Here is a 14,700-nt window from a genome sequence, read left to right as displayed (position 1 = left end):
GAAGGGTAGAAAGTGGCATATTTTCAGTTTTCTATTGTTCTTTTAAAAAAGTTTTTCAGAAACCTTACCTAACATATTTTACTTATATCTCCTTAGTCAGAATTTAGTCATGTGGTTGTAGGAGTAGTGGAGAAATGGGGTTGTTTCACAGGGTACATTGCCATAGAAAATAAAATGAGGGATCTGTTCCTAGGAAAGAAAGCAAAATGAATTTGAAAGAGGCAATTAAAAATCTCTGCAATAGATCAAGTACAGGGATTGAAGAGAGAAAGTTTTGGAAGCATTTATAGAGTATGTAAGAGATAAATGAGACCTGGAGTGGTGATCATTGTAATGGCAGGAAAAAGAAACAACTATAGAGAGATATAGGTGGTAAAATTAATAGGAGCTGACAACTGATAGATTTGGGATGGGCTGTGGGAGTGAAGGAACCAGTAAGAGCTTAAAGATGAGACTTTATTTTCGTTGTAAACACAACCAAGGTGACAAAAAGATGAATGGGTGGGTGGATAAATAGACAGATGTACAATTATGAGAGTCCAGTAATCATTTATATTTGTGTAGCACTGCCAACATTAAATATTGCCTTTGCATTTTATTTATTTAACCAAGTAATGTTTATTGCATATCTACTAATTTTTAGGCACTCATCTAAGGCTTGGGTGCAGCAGTTTCAGTTAAGGTCAAGGCTAAGACAGCATGAGTTTGATACCACAAATAGGGTGGTATCAACAACAGAAATTTATTCTCTCACAATTCTGGAGGCTGGAAGTCCAAGATCAAGGTGTTGTCAGGGTTGGTTTCTGGGGAGGCCTTTCTTTCTGGCTTGTAAACAGGCCTCTTTTCCCTGTGTTCTCACATTGCCTCTTCTCTGTGTGTATGCGCAGATTAAAAGAGACAGAGATTTCTGGTGTCTCTTCCTCCTCTTAACAAGATCACCATTTCTATCAGATTAGAGCCCTGCCCTTCTGACCTCACTTAACCTTCATTACCTTCTTATAGGTATCTCCAAATACAGTCACATTAGGGTTAGGGCTTCAATATAGGAATTCGGGGGGTAAGGACTGGGGACAAAATTCAGTCCATAAGAGAGACTATAACAAAGAGACTCCAAAGTAAGGTAGACTTTAATTTCTCTTACTTGCTGTCCAGAGGTAGCAGGTACCCTGGGACTGGTAGGTGACTCTCCTCCCTAACATCAGAGGACTAAGATCCTTCTTTTTGTATCTTGGTCATTCTCAAAGCCGTTGTCCTCATATGGTTCCTCCTCGCAAGGTCTGCCTCCAGCCTGCAGGAAGGCAGCAATTGTTTGAAGGCAAGACAGGGAAGGTAAAGCATAATTGTTATTTACAACGTATTGGCAATATTTTATTGGCATAGCCACACCTAGCTGCAAGTGAGGCTGGGGAATGTAGTTTCCAGCTGGCAACCACATGCCCAGCTCATACTAAGTGGAGGTGGGTTGTCTGTTACTATAAGGAAGAAGGAGAGAATTGTTTGTTACCGAGGAAATTAGTTGCTTCTGCCACAGACAGTGAACAAAAGCTACAAAAATCTCTCTCCCTTTGGAGCTTACATTTTGGCAGTGACAGAAGAGATAGAAAACAAGCAAATCAACAACTAAACCACCCTGCAATTATTTTCCAGTCATAAATCTGACCATATTGTCCATCATGGCCACTCATCTACCATCATGGCCTGGGATGGCATTCCCTGAGCACCAAGAACTTTCATACCCCCAGAGTGCGCAAAGATGCCATGGTTCCCTTTGCCTTGGCATGCTGATTTTAATTTATGCCCTGATTGGTACAGAAGTGAAAAATAGCAAGCGAAACCTAGTGTGTCGGAAGGTGAGAAGTATCAGAGAGAGAAATAAAACAGGGAAAAGGAATTGGGAATGCCAGATGCCATGGGGTGAGCATGTTGCTGTTTTAAATAGGATGGTCAGACATTTCTTCTTTACAAACTTCATAGCTATGAGCAAAGCTGTGGGTCCCCATCAAAGTCTGCCACTAACCTCAGTGAGCATGGGAAACCACCTATCACCAACAGATGGCGGGAGAGGTCTTGCTCTATTATGTCTGGGCCATTGCACTGATTATCTGCTTATTTTATTTTATTTTATTTTATTATTATTTTTTAATATGGAACACTTCATGAATTTGTGTGTCATCCTTGCACGGGGACCACACTAATCTTCCCTGTACAACTCCAGTTTTAGTATATGTGCTGCCCAAGCAAGCTCTCTGCTCATTTTAGAGGTGATTTTGCAAAGCAGCTCATGATCCTTAGAAGTCCTAAGCCCTAAGAAGATGATACTACTTCCCTTGAATGTGTACCTCAAAATGAAAAATAACTCCAAGATGCATCTCAAGATGCAGTGGCTCAGGCGTATAATCCCAGGTAGGAGGATTGCTTGTGGCCAGGAGTTTGAGACCAAGCTGGGCAAGACAGAAAGACCCTGTCTCTAAAAATAAGTTAAAAAATTTGCCAGGTGTGGTGGCACATGCCTGTAGTCCTAGCTACTTGGGAGGCTAAACTGGGAGGATTTCTTGAGCTCAGGATTTAGTGGCTATAGTGAGCCATGATTGTGCCACTGTACTCCAGCCTGGATGACATAACGAGGCCCCATCTTTTAAAGAAGAACTCCAGACCAGGAAGCTAGTGTTTTTCCATGAATATTACTTTTCCTTTTAAATATCAAATACTGATTTCTCCAAAAAAAAATTTGAAGGCAATTTTTGCTTTAGCTCTAGGCGCATGTTTTGTCTGCCAGGTAGGCGATCAACTGGTTTTACAACATTATTCACCCCAGTGATTTCCAGTAGGGACAAAAGGAACAAATATTCAAAGTGCTAATAAGAAGGGCATCCAATTACAATGGGAAAGAAAAAGTGACTTTGCACAGAAATGTACATCTTCATATGTGGCTTGCATCCTGCCACTTGGTTTGGACTTAGGATCAAATGCCTTATAGGCCACTGATAATGAGATGTCACAGCTTGGTCAAGGATGGTGCTGGGTGTAAAAAAGAATTGATATTCAGTTTTTTACATTTACAAGTTCAGAAGCCTAGTTGTTCCTTAAGCTTTTGAGTCAACCTTACAAATTCTATCATTTTATTTATTTACTAGCCTAGTTTTATTCAATTACTTTTAAAAAAACCGTTTGACTAATGTGTGTCTCATTTGTGACTTGATTAAAAGGCTTGAAATATTTTATATCACATTTGTACATTTGACAGATTGTATTTATGTCTTAGGTCCTTCAGTTATCTCATTCAGCAAACCTTACTGAAGACTTAAATGATTTAGGCCAGGCGCAGTGGCTCACACTTGTAATCCCAGCACTTTGGGAGGCTGAGGAGGGCGGATCACCTGAGGTCAGGAGTTGGAGACCAGCCTGGCCAACATGGTGAAACCCTGTCTCTACTAAAAATACAAAATTAGCTGGGTATGGTGGTAGGCACCTATAATCCCAGCTACTTGGGAGGCTGAGGCAGGAGAATTGCTTGAACCATATATATGTGTGTGTACATATATATGTGTACACACATATATATAGAATATGAATATTATGTAAATCAATGGACTTAAAGTTATTTAAAATATTCCAAAATAGAAAATCAGTGTACTATAGTTTTGACTTAATATCACAAATCTAAATCAAGTACTCAATGACATGTTTTAAATTGGCATTATAAGCTGCCGCTCTAAAAGTTCAAATTTTTAACACCATGACAATATAAACAACTAAGTAAGTTTTAACATATTCTTCAACACAAAAATCTTAATGTTTCTGATGTATTTGAAGATTTTTATGTCTCAGATCTCATTCTTGGTATAAATAAAAGTTGTGTGCTCATATACCTATTGTAGAGCCAGAGGTTCCTTTGGGCACAGGTCTGGAGTGGAAGACAACCAGGGCAATTATTTTTACTCCAATTAAGGAAACTATGAGATCATCCCACGTAAATCTGAGGGAAGCCTTCTATATTGGTTTCCTATGTTGCTGCAGCAGATTACTTCAAACCTATGTGACTTTAAACAACACCCATTTATTTTCTTACAGTTTTGGAGGCCAGATATTTAAAATGGGTCAGCAGGGCTGCATTCTCTCTGGAGGCTCTAGGTGGAGAATCCGTTTTCTTGCCCTTCCCAGCTTCTAAAGTCTGCCTGCATTCTTTGACTAATGACCCCTTCCTCTATCTGCAAAGCCAGGAGTATAGTATCTTCAAATCTCCCTCTCTCTCTGACCTCTGTTTCCATCATCATATCACCTTTTTCTGGCTTTAACTCATTTGTCTTTCTCTTGTAAGGACCCTTGTTATTCCACTGGGCCTGCCGGGTACCCTAGGATCATCTTCCCATCTCAAGATCCTTAACTTAATCATATCTGCAAAGTCTCTTTTTCCATGTAAGGTAATATAAAGGCATGTATACAGGTTTTGGAGATTAGGACATGGACATCCTTGGGAGGCTGTTATTCTGTCTACTCCCTCTTCTGCAAACACCAGATGCTGGTCTGTCCAAATCCCCAACAAGCCACACTGGACTTTATGTCAGTGACCCTTAACTTCAAGTGAGGGATGTTCCCATAGCCCACGTTCCTGGATTCATATTCCATGTATTGCCTAATTTTTCTGTCTACATTCCAAAGTCTGCAGCCATTTTATTGCTTGATTGATTTTGTATGTGGCTGTTATATACAAATCTCATTCTGCTTTGATCCAAAGACTTTTGAACTTGACAAGAATCCTACATTCTTACACATACTTCCTAGGACATAGAATTCTTATAGTGCTAGGTGATGGCACACTGAATTCTGGATGTCTCTCGTGGCTTTGTCAAGGCTCATAAGACCTCTCTTATGACAGACATTTAGTACATGGGCCATTATTAGGTACAGAAACTTCCATTGGCATACTTGGTAGCAATGCTGTCTTCATCTTTCTTGGTGAGCCAGGATACTTCTTCAGTGCTTATTGCCCAGCTTCACAATACCAGCCTTCTGAGCCCCAGCATGACCACGGCAAAAGCAGGAGACTTAGTGGGATCCCGGGTGGATCCTGGACATACCCCAGCCTTACTCAGTCAGTCTCTCTAGGGGTGGGACCTGAGAATCCGCCTTTTTAACAGGCTCTCCAAAAGACCTTTATGCACGCTAGGGAGACCCACCTTTAGAGTGTCCTTGCCATACAGCAGTGGAGTCTCTAGGCAGTGGCAATGTCCCTTATCCCATTACTTTAGCTCTACAATTTTTTGCATGGTGGACATGTGGTCAGGACCTACAGGCTCTAGAACAGGACACAGCGGCTTATGTGGGTCTCCCTGCTCCCCAGTTGTATGACCTTGAACAAGATCCCTACACTCTCTGGCCTCACCTTCCTCATCAATGAGATGGAACATATTATTGGCACCAGCACCCACATCATATGGTTGCTGTGAAGCTCATTGTGTTAATACATTTAAAACACTCAGAACACTGGCTGGTACATAGTAAGTACTCAATATCTCTTAGCTATTTGAAGTTTATGTAATACATAAATGCTACATATAATCTGTGTTTTAGTTTGGGAAAGGTTATCATGGAGAAGGTGTTGGCCCAACTTTCATCTCAACTCCACAACCAAGTGTTGAGAAAACTGGATTTTCCTATTTATATATCCTTCTAAGATTTCATTTGCTTGCACAATACTGCAGTTTTTTCTGTTTTCTTTCCCTAAATGCAGATGCATGTTGTTCAACAGAAAATATCAAGACTAAAAGAGGCCTGAAAGGGCATATAGATAGATCAACAACAACAGAAATAATAACTATATCATAAGAAAAATATTAACTACATTTGTTGACCATGCCTTAGTCTGTTCAGGCTACTATAACAAGATAGGGTGGCTTATAAACAATAGGAATTGGCCAGCTGTGGTGGCTCATGCCTGTAATCCCAATACTTTGAGAGGCCGAGGTGGGTGGATCACAAGGTCAGGAGTTCAAGACCAGCCTGACCAACATGGTGAAACCCTGTCTCTACTAAAAATATAAAAATTAGCCAGGCGTGGTGGTGGGTACCTGTAATCCCAGCTACTCAGGAGGCTGAGGCAGCAGAATTGCTTGAACCTGGGAGGCAGGGGTTGCAGCAGGCCAAGATCAGGCCACTGCACTCTAGCCTGGGCGACAGAGCAAGACTCTATCTAAAAACAAAAAAAGAATTTATTTCTCACAGTTCTGGAGGGTGGAAAGTTCACGATCAATGTGTCAGCAAACTCAATGTCAGGTGAGGGCCCGCTTTCTCATAGATAGCTGTCTTCTCATTCTAACCTCACATGACAGAAGGAGTGAGAGGTCTCTTTCAGGCATCATTCATAAGGGCATTAATCCCATTCATGACGGCTCTACCCCTGTGACTTAATCACCTTCCAAAAACCCATTTTCTAACCCCATCACCTCAGGGAGTAAGTATTTCAACATACAAATTTGGGGGAGACATGAACATTTAGACCATAGAAGACCATTTACTATGTGTGATGGTTAATTTTATGTGTCAACTTGATTAGGCCATAGTATACAGTTTTGGGTCAAACACCAGTCTAGAGGTTGCTGTGAAGGCGTTATTGAGATGTGATTAACATTTGAATCAGTACTCTTTGAGGAAAGCATATTACCTTCCATCATATGGGTGGGCCTCGTCCAGTCAATTGAAGGTCTTAAGAGAAAAAGATGGATGTCCCCCAAGAAAGAAAGAATTCTGTCTTCAGACTGCTTTTAGACTCTAGCTGCAATGCCAGTTCTTCCCTGGTGTACCAGCTTGCTCATCTGCCATGCAGATTTCGGACTTGTCAGCCCTCACATTCACATGAGCCAATTCTTTAAAGTGTCTCTTTTTCTCTGTCTCTCCATAGATATAATAGAGAGACAGATAGAGATTTAGATAGATGATAGATAGATAGATAGACAGATAGATAGATAGATAGAGATCGATAGACAGATCTAGAGATAGATCTATCTCCATTTCTATCTATTCTATCGGTTCTGTTTCTCTGGAGAACCCTGACCTAGACCAAAGCAGTATGTGACAGGCCAGAACTGATACTTCACACAACTCTGGAGGGCACCATTCACCCTAAGCTGAAACATGCCAGGAGTTTTGTAAATGCTTTGCACATGGCCTCTCATGGAACCCTCACGATAGCTCTTTGAGGGAGCTGCTATTTTTATTCCCATTTTAAAGATAAGGGAATCAAAGGGTAAGAGAGTCAACTCTCAAACCCAGGGTCTTAACAGCTTAGTGTGGGTGTGACTGAAAGCAGCTGTGTCCAGTACATTAAAGTAGTTAAAGCGCAGTGCCGAGGCTAGAGCCAACACCTCCTCATTCTTACCACACTGCCTTTGCACACCAGCAAGCTTCCTTACAGAAAGAAGAGAAAATTTAGAACCTTGCTTCACAAGAGCAAGCGGAGAAAGAAAGAAAATTAGTCCCGACTGGAACATTTCTGGTGAGTGCTCAACTATATTTCGTATTAGCTGCCACTGGTTAAGAGTCATAGGCCCCTGAGAACCCAAGATAAAGCAATTTTCCAGTTAGTGACTTCAACTTGCCTCCTATTCTCTTGCTCTTTGTATCTCAACTTTCAATATGATTTCGAGGCATGTAGAAATGCCTGCCTGGGTGTCCTTCTGGGCTTTCTGCATGAGCTTTTCAACAAGGAAAGGTCAGGCAAGAAGTGCTGGGCTTATTTGCATCCCCTCAATCTTGAGACTGAAATGAAAAAATCTTTGTCCAAGAAAAGAGCCTAGCTCTTCTCTCAATGGTTGTCTGAGGCAGAGAGACCTGCAGCTTTTAAGAAGCCCTGTGTTGCCTTTCTGAAGTGAGGTTTGTTTTCTATCTCCCCACCAGGTATTAGTCCATTTAGGAAATAGTGTTAAAAGCAATTGCTTGACCAGTTCGGGCTAACCCAGGGGTTGCCAAATCCATGCTTCTTGCACAATTTACAAAATATTTTCTTTGTAGTTGTCCTTGAAGCCCAAGAGGAACTAATGGCTTTAACTACCAGCCTACATGTTTCAAAGTGATTTCCACATCAGGAAGCCATTGTCGGCTTCCCCAAACACTTAATTGGTATAGGATGTGAGCAATTCTGAAAGGCCACGCTTCTTATTCCAGCCCCAATTCACCGCTCAGATAAGAGCTGGTTTTCAGCAACGATTTCCATTTCTGCCTCCTTGTGTGTGCTAAATCATTTATGGCTCCATTTTTCTATGGACTAAAAGTCTTCTTTGGTCATGAAAAAGCATTATAATTACCCCTGGCACCCAAGAAATAGAGTTGGCTTTGCGGTCACAAAGACCAAAGTGATCTGTGTTGGCATAAACCCAACGAGGAATGGCATTAAAAACAGCCTTTGCAAGTGCATGGTGGTAAAGAGCACAGCCTCTAAAATCTAGACAAGTTAACTTACTTCTCTCTAGACCTCAGTTTCCTCATTTGTCAGTTGGGGTTATAATGATACTTCTCTTATAGGGTAATTCAGGGAGTAAGTGAAATACGCACAAAGTTCATAGAACAGTAACTGGCACATAACATATTATACAAAGCAAGCATTTATCATCCTCCTCCTCTCTTCCTCCCTCTGGCATCACCAACATCATTCTCATTGGCAGCATCTTTGAGTAAGAACATCTTTTTAGAAATTATGCAAAACTCAGAAGTCATAAGGAAGAAAAGTTAAAAGTTTAACCATATAAAAATAAAAAATATATATATGAAAAAGTAAAGAAATCCATAAACAAAGTCCAAAGATAAATTCTAAACTAGGAGAAAAATGTTCTCCACACATTTGCCAGATTAAGGCATTATTTCCATTTACAAAGATAAGCAACCTGCTTTTAAAACAAGTGTTTGCTGAAGAAATATAAAAGAACAGTCAAAATAAAGAAGAAAGAAAGAGAAAGAATGAGAATAAAAGGAAAAAGAAATAAATATGGTGAAAAGACACAGGCAGTTTTTAGAACATTTAAAGGAAATGACAAGCAAATGAATTACACCCAATTTATTTCATAATCAATGGAATATACATTAAAAGATCAATGAGAATTTTTTTCATCTATCAAATGATGAAAAAATTGGTAGTACTCAGTATTTGCAAAAGTGTTCTCCACCTCCGAGGCCACGTTTGGTGGCTCATACCTGTAATCACTTTGGGAGGCCGAGGCAGGCATATCACTTGAGGCTAGGAGTTCAAGACCAGCCTGGCCAATGTGGCAATACCCCGTCTCTACTAAAAATATAAAAATTAGCCGGGCATGGTGGTGCGTGCCTATAATCCCAGCTACTCAGGAGGCTGAGGCAGGAGAATGACTTGAATCTGGGAGGTGAAGTTTGCAGTGAGCCAAGATAGTGCCACTGCACTCCAGCCTGGGTGATAGAGAGGGAGACTCCATCTCAAAAAAAAAAGCGTTCACCTCTGCAATGGGCAATTTGGTAATTCTCAAAATCATACATTTTTAAGTGTAACTTAAAAATAATTTCCTTAAAATATAACAGGACTAATAGAAGTGTATTGTAGCATTCTTTTCTATAGCAAAGTATTAGAAATAACCTAATGCCCCTTAATAGTAGATTAGTTAAATGAACTACCTATATAATGGTATATTAGTTATCTATTGCTGCATAGCAAATCACCCTGAAACTTAGCAGCTTACAACAACACACATTTACTATCTCATAGTATCTGTGGATCAGGAATCCACGTATGGTTTAGAGACCCTGAAAGGTCACAGACTATGTAGACTACAATCAGTCGTTGGCCAGCATTGTAGTCATTTCTAGGCTGACTGGAGAGGGATCTGCTTCCAAGCTCACCCCATGGTTGTTGGCAGAATTCAGGGCTCCTGGCCAGGAAGCTGCCCTCAGTCCCTTGGATCTCTACATAGGGCAGTTCATGGCATGGCAGCTTGCTTCCTCAGAGTGAGCAAGTGGAAAGAGCCTGAAAGAAAATGACAGCAAGATGGAAGTCACAGACTTTTATAACCTAATCTCAGAGGTGACTGTATTAGTCTGTTCTCACACTGCTAATAAAGACACACCTGAGACTGGGTAATTTATAAATGAAAGAAGTTTAATTGATTTATAGTTCCATATGGATGAGGAAGCCTCATAATCATGGCAGAAGGCGAATGAGGAGCAAAGTCACGTCTTACATGGTAGCAGGCAAGAGGGCTCGTGCAGGGGAACTCCCATTTATAAACCATCAAATCTTGTGAGACTTATTCACTACCACAAGAACAATATGGAAGAAACCACCCCCATGGTTCAATTTTCTCCACCTTGCTTCATCCTTGACATGTAGAGATTATTACAATTCAAGGTGAGATTTGGGTAGGGACACAGCCAAACCATAACAGTGACATTCCTCCCCTTTTGCTATATTCTATTCATTAGAAGCAAATCATTAAGAAATTCAAACATCATGAATTTTCACTCCTAACTTCTTCAGTATTCATCTTTAAAAAATAAGAACATTCTTCTCCTTAACCACAATGCCATTGTGACATCTGACATAATCAAAATAATTCCTAAGGCCTTGTTTCCATCTTAAAATGTTTCCAGTTGTCCCAAAATGTCTCTTACAGATGGTGTATTGGAACCACGTGCCAATTAAGATCCATATGTTGCATACATCTGATTGTTAATCTCTCTTACCTCTCTTCTAATCCTAAGCACCTCCTTGTTTTCATGCTACGAATTTGGTGAAAAGGAGGCAGTGATCCCATCTTCTGGATTTTTCAGTGTACTTTCTCGTGATGTACTTTAACTTGTTCCACTAACTCCTGTATTTCTTATAAACTAGATGCTAGATCTAAAGCCTTAATTGCATTCAGCAAGACTATTTTATAAGTGACACTGTGTCCTCCAAATTCTAAGAGGCACATAATGGCTGGTTGTGCCACCACTGATGATATATAAATTGATCAGAATGATCTTTTTAACTATTCATATCACTCCCCTGCTTAAAACCCTGTAAACTCCATCACAAAATAGAATCAAACCCTAGTTGCTTACCACAGTCTTGCCCTTGTTTACTTCTTTCCCCACTGGTCACTACACGTCAACCACATTGTTACTATCCCTCAAATTTGCCAAGCTCTCTCTCAGCTTAGGCGCTTTCCACTTACTGCTTGGGACACTCTCCCCCTAGAACTTTTCGTGGCTGGCTACTTCTCAGCCCTTTCCAAAAGCCCTTCTTCCCAAGCCACTCTCTGACTCATAGTCCTGTTTTATTTTCTTTGGCATTTATCGCAACTTGAAGCCATGAAGCAATTTCGTCTTTTTTTTTTTTTTTGCTTGTGTATGTCTTTAAGTGTTTATGAATCTGCCTTCCCACACTGGAATATAAACTCCTCAAGGGCAGGCTGCTCACTACTGTACCCTAAAAATTTGAAACAAGCCCTGGTACTTAGTAGATTCTCAATAAATATTTGTTGAGCAAATAAATGAATCTTACCAGCAATTTTTCAAGGTGGTTTATGTTAAGATACAGTTTCTAGGACACCTAACTTGATGAGAATAAAAAAGCACTAGCCACTATCTGTATTTTGGGGAGGGGATTGCTTGTTTGTACTTCTTTCTTCACTGCTCTTTTTGGTGGTATGTATAATGCTTTCATACCAGAGAATGTTGCTATTCAAACTGTGGTCCGCAGACCAGCAGCATCAACATCACCTGGGAGCTTGTTAGAAATGCAAAATGTTAGACCCTAGCACAGACCTATGAATCAGAAGCTGTGCTTAACAAGATCCCCAGGTGATTTGAATACATTTTAAAACTTAAGAAGTACTGATGTAAAAATCCTGGTCTATTCCACTTCTCCTTCCCACCCTACTCTCCAACTGCACCGAACCTCCCCATTGTTAAGCCTTACTGGCCCATCCCAGGAAGCAGCTTCTGGTGCCTCTTGAACTATTTACCTAAAGGCTTATCTTCTCAGGCTTCTTCCCTCCGGATTTTGTTCTGTTTATAAATACTGAGGCTGAAATGTAAACCATATTGAAGCTCTTCTCTAAAAGGCCTGCGTGTCCTGGTAAGCCTTCACATCTGCAGGTATCTATTGACATATCTTAAGCAAACAATTTTAAATGATTCCACTGGTGCCCTGCGTTTAGCTTTTCCCTTTATCTTGCCTGGTAAGCAGATTGAGGTTAATGTTTATTTTTAAAGCATGCAATACTCACAATATTTCTTAAACATGGGTTGAAGTCACATACCACCAGCCTTGGAATTGGGGTTTGAGCTCATTCTGTCTGATTCTAAAGCCTGGGCCGTTAATCTCTATGGAGTAACAGGCACAAAAGTATGCTTTACGAAAGCACCATTTGTTTGTCCATTAGTTCATTCACTCATTCAAAAGGCATGTGAGAGTGTTGGGTGATAAAGAAATGTAGAACTCTTCAGCCTACCGCACAAAAGTAACCTTACAATGTTGAGTCATGTAAATGGTGAACATACTCTGGGTATAGTGGAGGACTTCATGGAGGAGGTAGCAGGCATAGGTGCCTTTGAGGAGCAGAAGGCCCAGTAAATCAGTGTCCTAGGACTGTCCCCAAACCCTTGGATCTAAGTTGATTCAGGATCTTGGGTGTCTTCTAGGCAATCACTGGGCTTTAGTCTCTTTAGGATGTGCCCAGCAATCCTGTAGGACTCAGGGCAAAGGGCATTTGCCTTCATGCAACAAAATTTTCCTAAGCACCTACTACATGCTAGACACAGCCCTAGGAACTGGGAGTCCAATGATAAATTAGGCAAAATACCCATTCTTGTGGGGCTTATTTTCTAATGAGGCATCAAAGAGATAAATAAATAACGTTTGAAATCCTCGATGGTTTTGGTGCACAGAAAAGACCATTTCAAAATGTATCTTGGTTTTAGAAATTAATGATTAATTTATTTAAGGCACATGTTTTTAAAAGGCAAGGGTTTAAGCTCAGCTTATATGTCTACTTGTATCAAAAAATGTGAGCTGCCATTTTTAAAGATCATTTGAGTGTTTGAGTCCACTTGCAAACTCAATTAATTCCAACATTATCAAACATTTTAAGCTACATTTATAAATTCTGTGTATTCAGTTTCACTTTTTAGTAGCTCATTTGTGTTATTGATAAATCTTCCTAGGTGCCTAATTTACATAAATCTGTTAAATTAAGAGAATAAATGTAATTTTTAAAGTGTCTTAAATATTCTAACAATATATATAAACTTAATAAGATCTCACATTAAAATTCTAAGCCAAGATCAATTATTACTCAATTACATATTTGAAATAAGTATTAGTAGGCTGATCTGTTCATGCTAATAGACTAAATTCTTGTAAATATAATAAGCACATAAAATATACATTTTAACATGAAATATTTATATACATATTAATATTATGACTTGATTATCTTAAATATTTTAGTAATCATAAATTTCCCCATGGTTGAAATATGCTTAATCTTAAAGGAAGCAATGATACTGGCACTTTCAGATTTGGGGTTTGCTGAGTTTAATACCTAAGGTGTGGCTAGATCTTGGGGTGTCTAATTGGTCAGCTGAATTCCTTCTTAAGAGAAGCCTGAAGAAGTGGTGGCTTCACCTACATTCTTTATATTCGTGTAACTCATGACTTCTCACCCACACACTGTTGGTTTTTGCATTTCTTCCACTCTGTAGATAAAGGTGTATGATGGTTAATATTGGGTGTCAACTTGATAGGCATGAAGGATACAAAGTACTGTTCCTGAGTGTGTCTGTGAGGGTGTTGCCAAAGGAGATCAACATTGGAGTCAGTGGACTGGGAGAGGCTGACCCACCCTCAGTCTGAGTGGGCACCATCTAATCAGCTGCCAGCATGGCTAAGATTAAAGCAGGCAGAGAGACGTGGAAAAACTGTACTGTCTAAGTCTCCCAGCCTCCCTCTTTCTCCTGTACTGGATGCTTCCTGCTCTCAAACGTCAGACTCCAAGTTCTTCAGCTTTTGGTCTCTTAGACTTTCACGAGTAGTTTGCCAGGAGCTGTCAGGCCTTCGGCCACAGACTGAAGGCTGCACTGTCAGCTTCCCTACTTTTGGGGTTTTGGGACTAGGACTGGCTTCCTTGCTCCTCAGCTTGCAGACGGCCTATTGTGGGACTTCACCTTGTGATCGTGTGAGTCAATAGTCCTTAATAAACTCCCTTTCATATGTACATCTATCCTATTAGTCCTGTCCCTCTAGAGAACCCTGACTAATACAGAACACATGAACTTCACCAGAATTTGACTTTTTCTCCCCCTTCAGAATCTAAAGGCCACACAACTCTTACAGATTTCAGATTAAATTGCGGCTATCTGTCAGGAAACTGTGGAATTTTTAAGCCTAATATCCAAGGTCATTCTGTGGACAAGCCATGCAATATGAAAAGAAGAAAACTAAAGCAGAGGGATCAGAAAGTGACAGGAAAGGCACTGTTATATAGGGTGCTCAAGGGTGACCATGGGGTTAGATCCTGAATGATGGAAGTGATGGGCCTATGCTGGTATCTGGGGTAATAGTGTTCCGGGTAGAGGGAACAGGAGATGCAAAGGCCTTGTGGAAGGAGTGTGCTTGGCTTTTTTTTTTTTTTTTTTTTTTTGACAGAGTCTTGCTGTGTTGCCCAGGCTGGAGTATAGTGGTGTGATCTTGGCTTATTG

The 14,700-nt window shown here is 40.3% G+C and overlaps 1 long non-coding RNA gene and 1 other non-coding gene across 2 annotated transcripts in view; one reads left to right on the top strand and one right to left on the bottom strand.

Annotated features, from left to right (window-relative positions):
* Window positions 1-2,138: 2,138 nt before the first annotated feature.
* Window positions 2,139-2,241, bottom strand: LOC123572010 (U6 spliceosomal RNA). Its single transcript, XR_006696362.2, has one exon. It is a non-coding gene; the product is annotated as a U6 spliceosomal RNA (small nuclear RNA).
* A 5,061-nt stretch (window positions 2,242-7,302) lies between these two features.
* LOC123571810 (uncharacterized) overlaps window positions 7,303-14,700 on the top strand; it is a 47,352-nt gene continuing 39,954 nt past the window's right edge. The window contains exon 1 of the long non-coding RNA XR_012431315.1: window positions 7,303-7,492. This is a non-coding gene — a long non-coding RNA (uncharacterized lncRNA). The remainder of the gene's footprint in view (window positions 7,493-14,700) is intronic.

The sequence above is a fragment of the Macaca fascicularis genome, chromosome 2, assembly GCF_037993035.2.
Source record: "Macaca fascicularis isolate 582-1 chromosome 2, T2T-MFA8v1.1".
NCBI lineage: Eukaryota > Metazoa > Chordata > Mammalia > Primates > Cercopithecidae > Macaca > Macaca fascicularis.
Note: the sequence above shows the minus strand (reverse complement) of the source record. Positions and strands in the feature narration are given on the sequence as shown.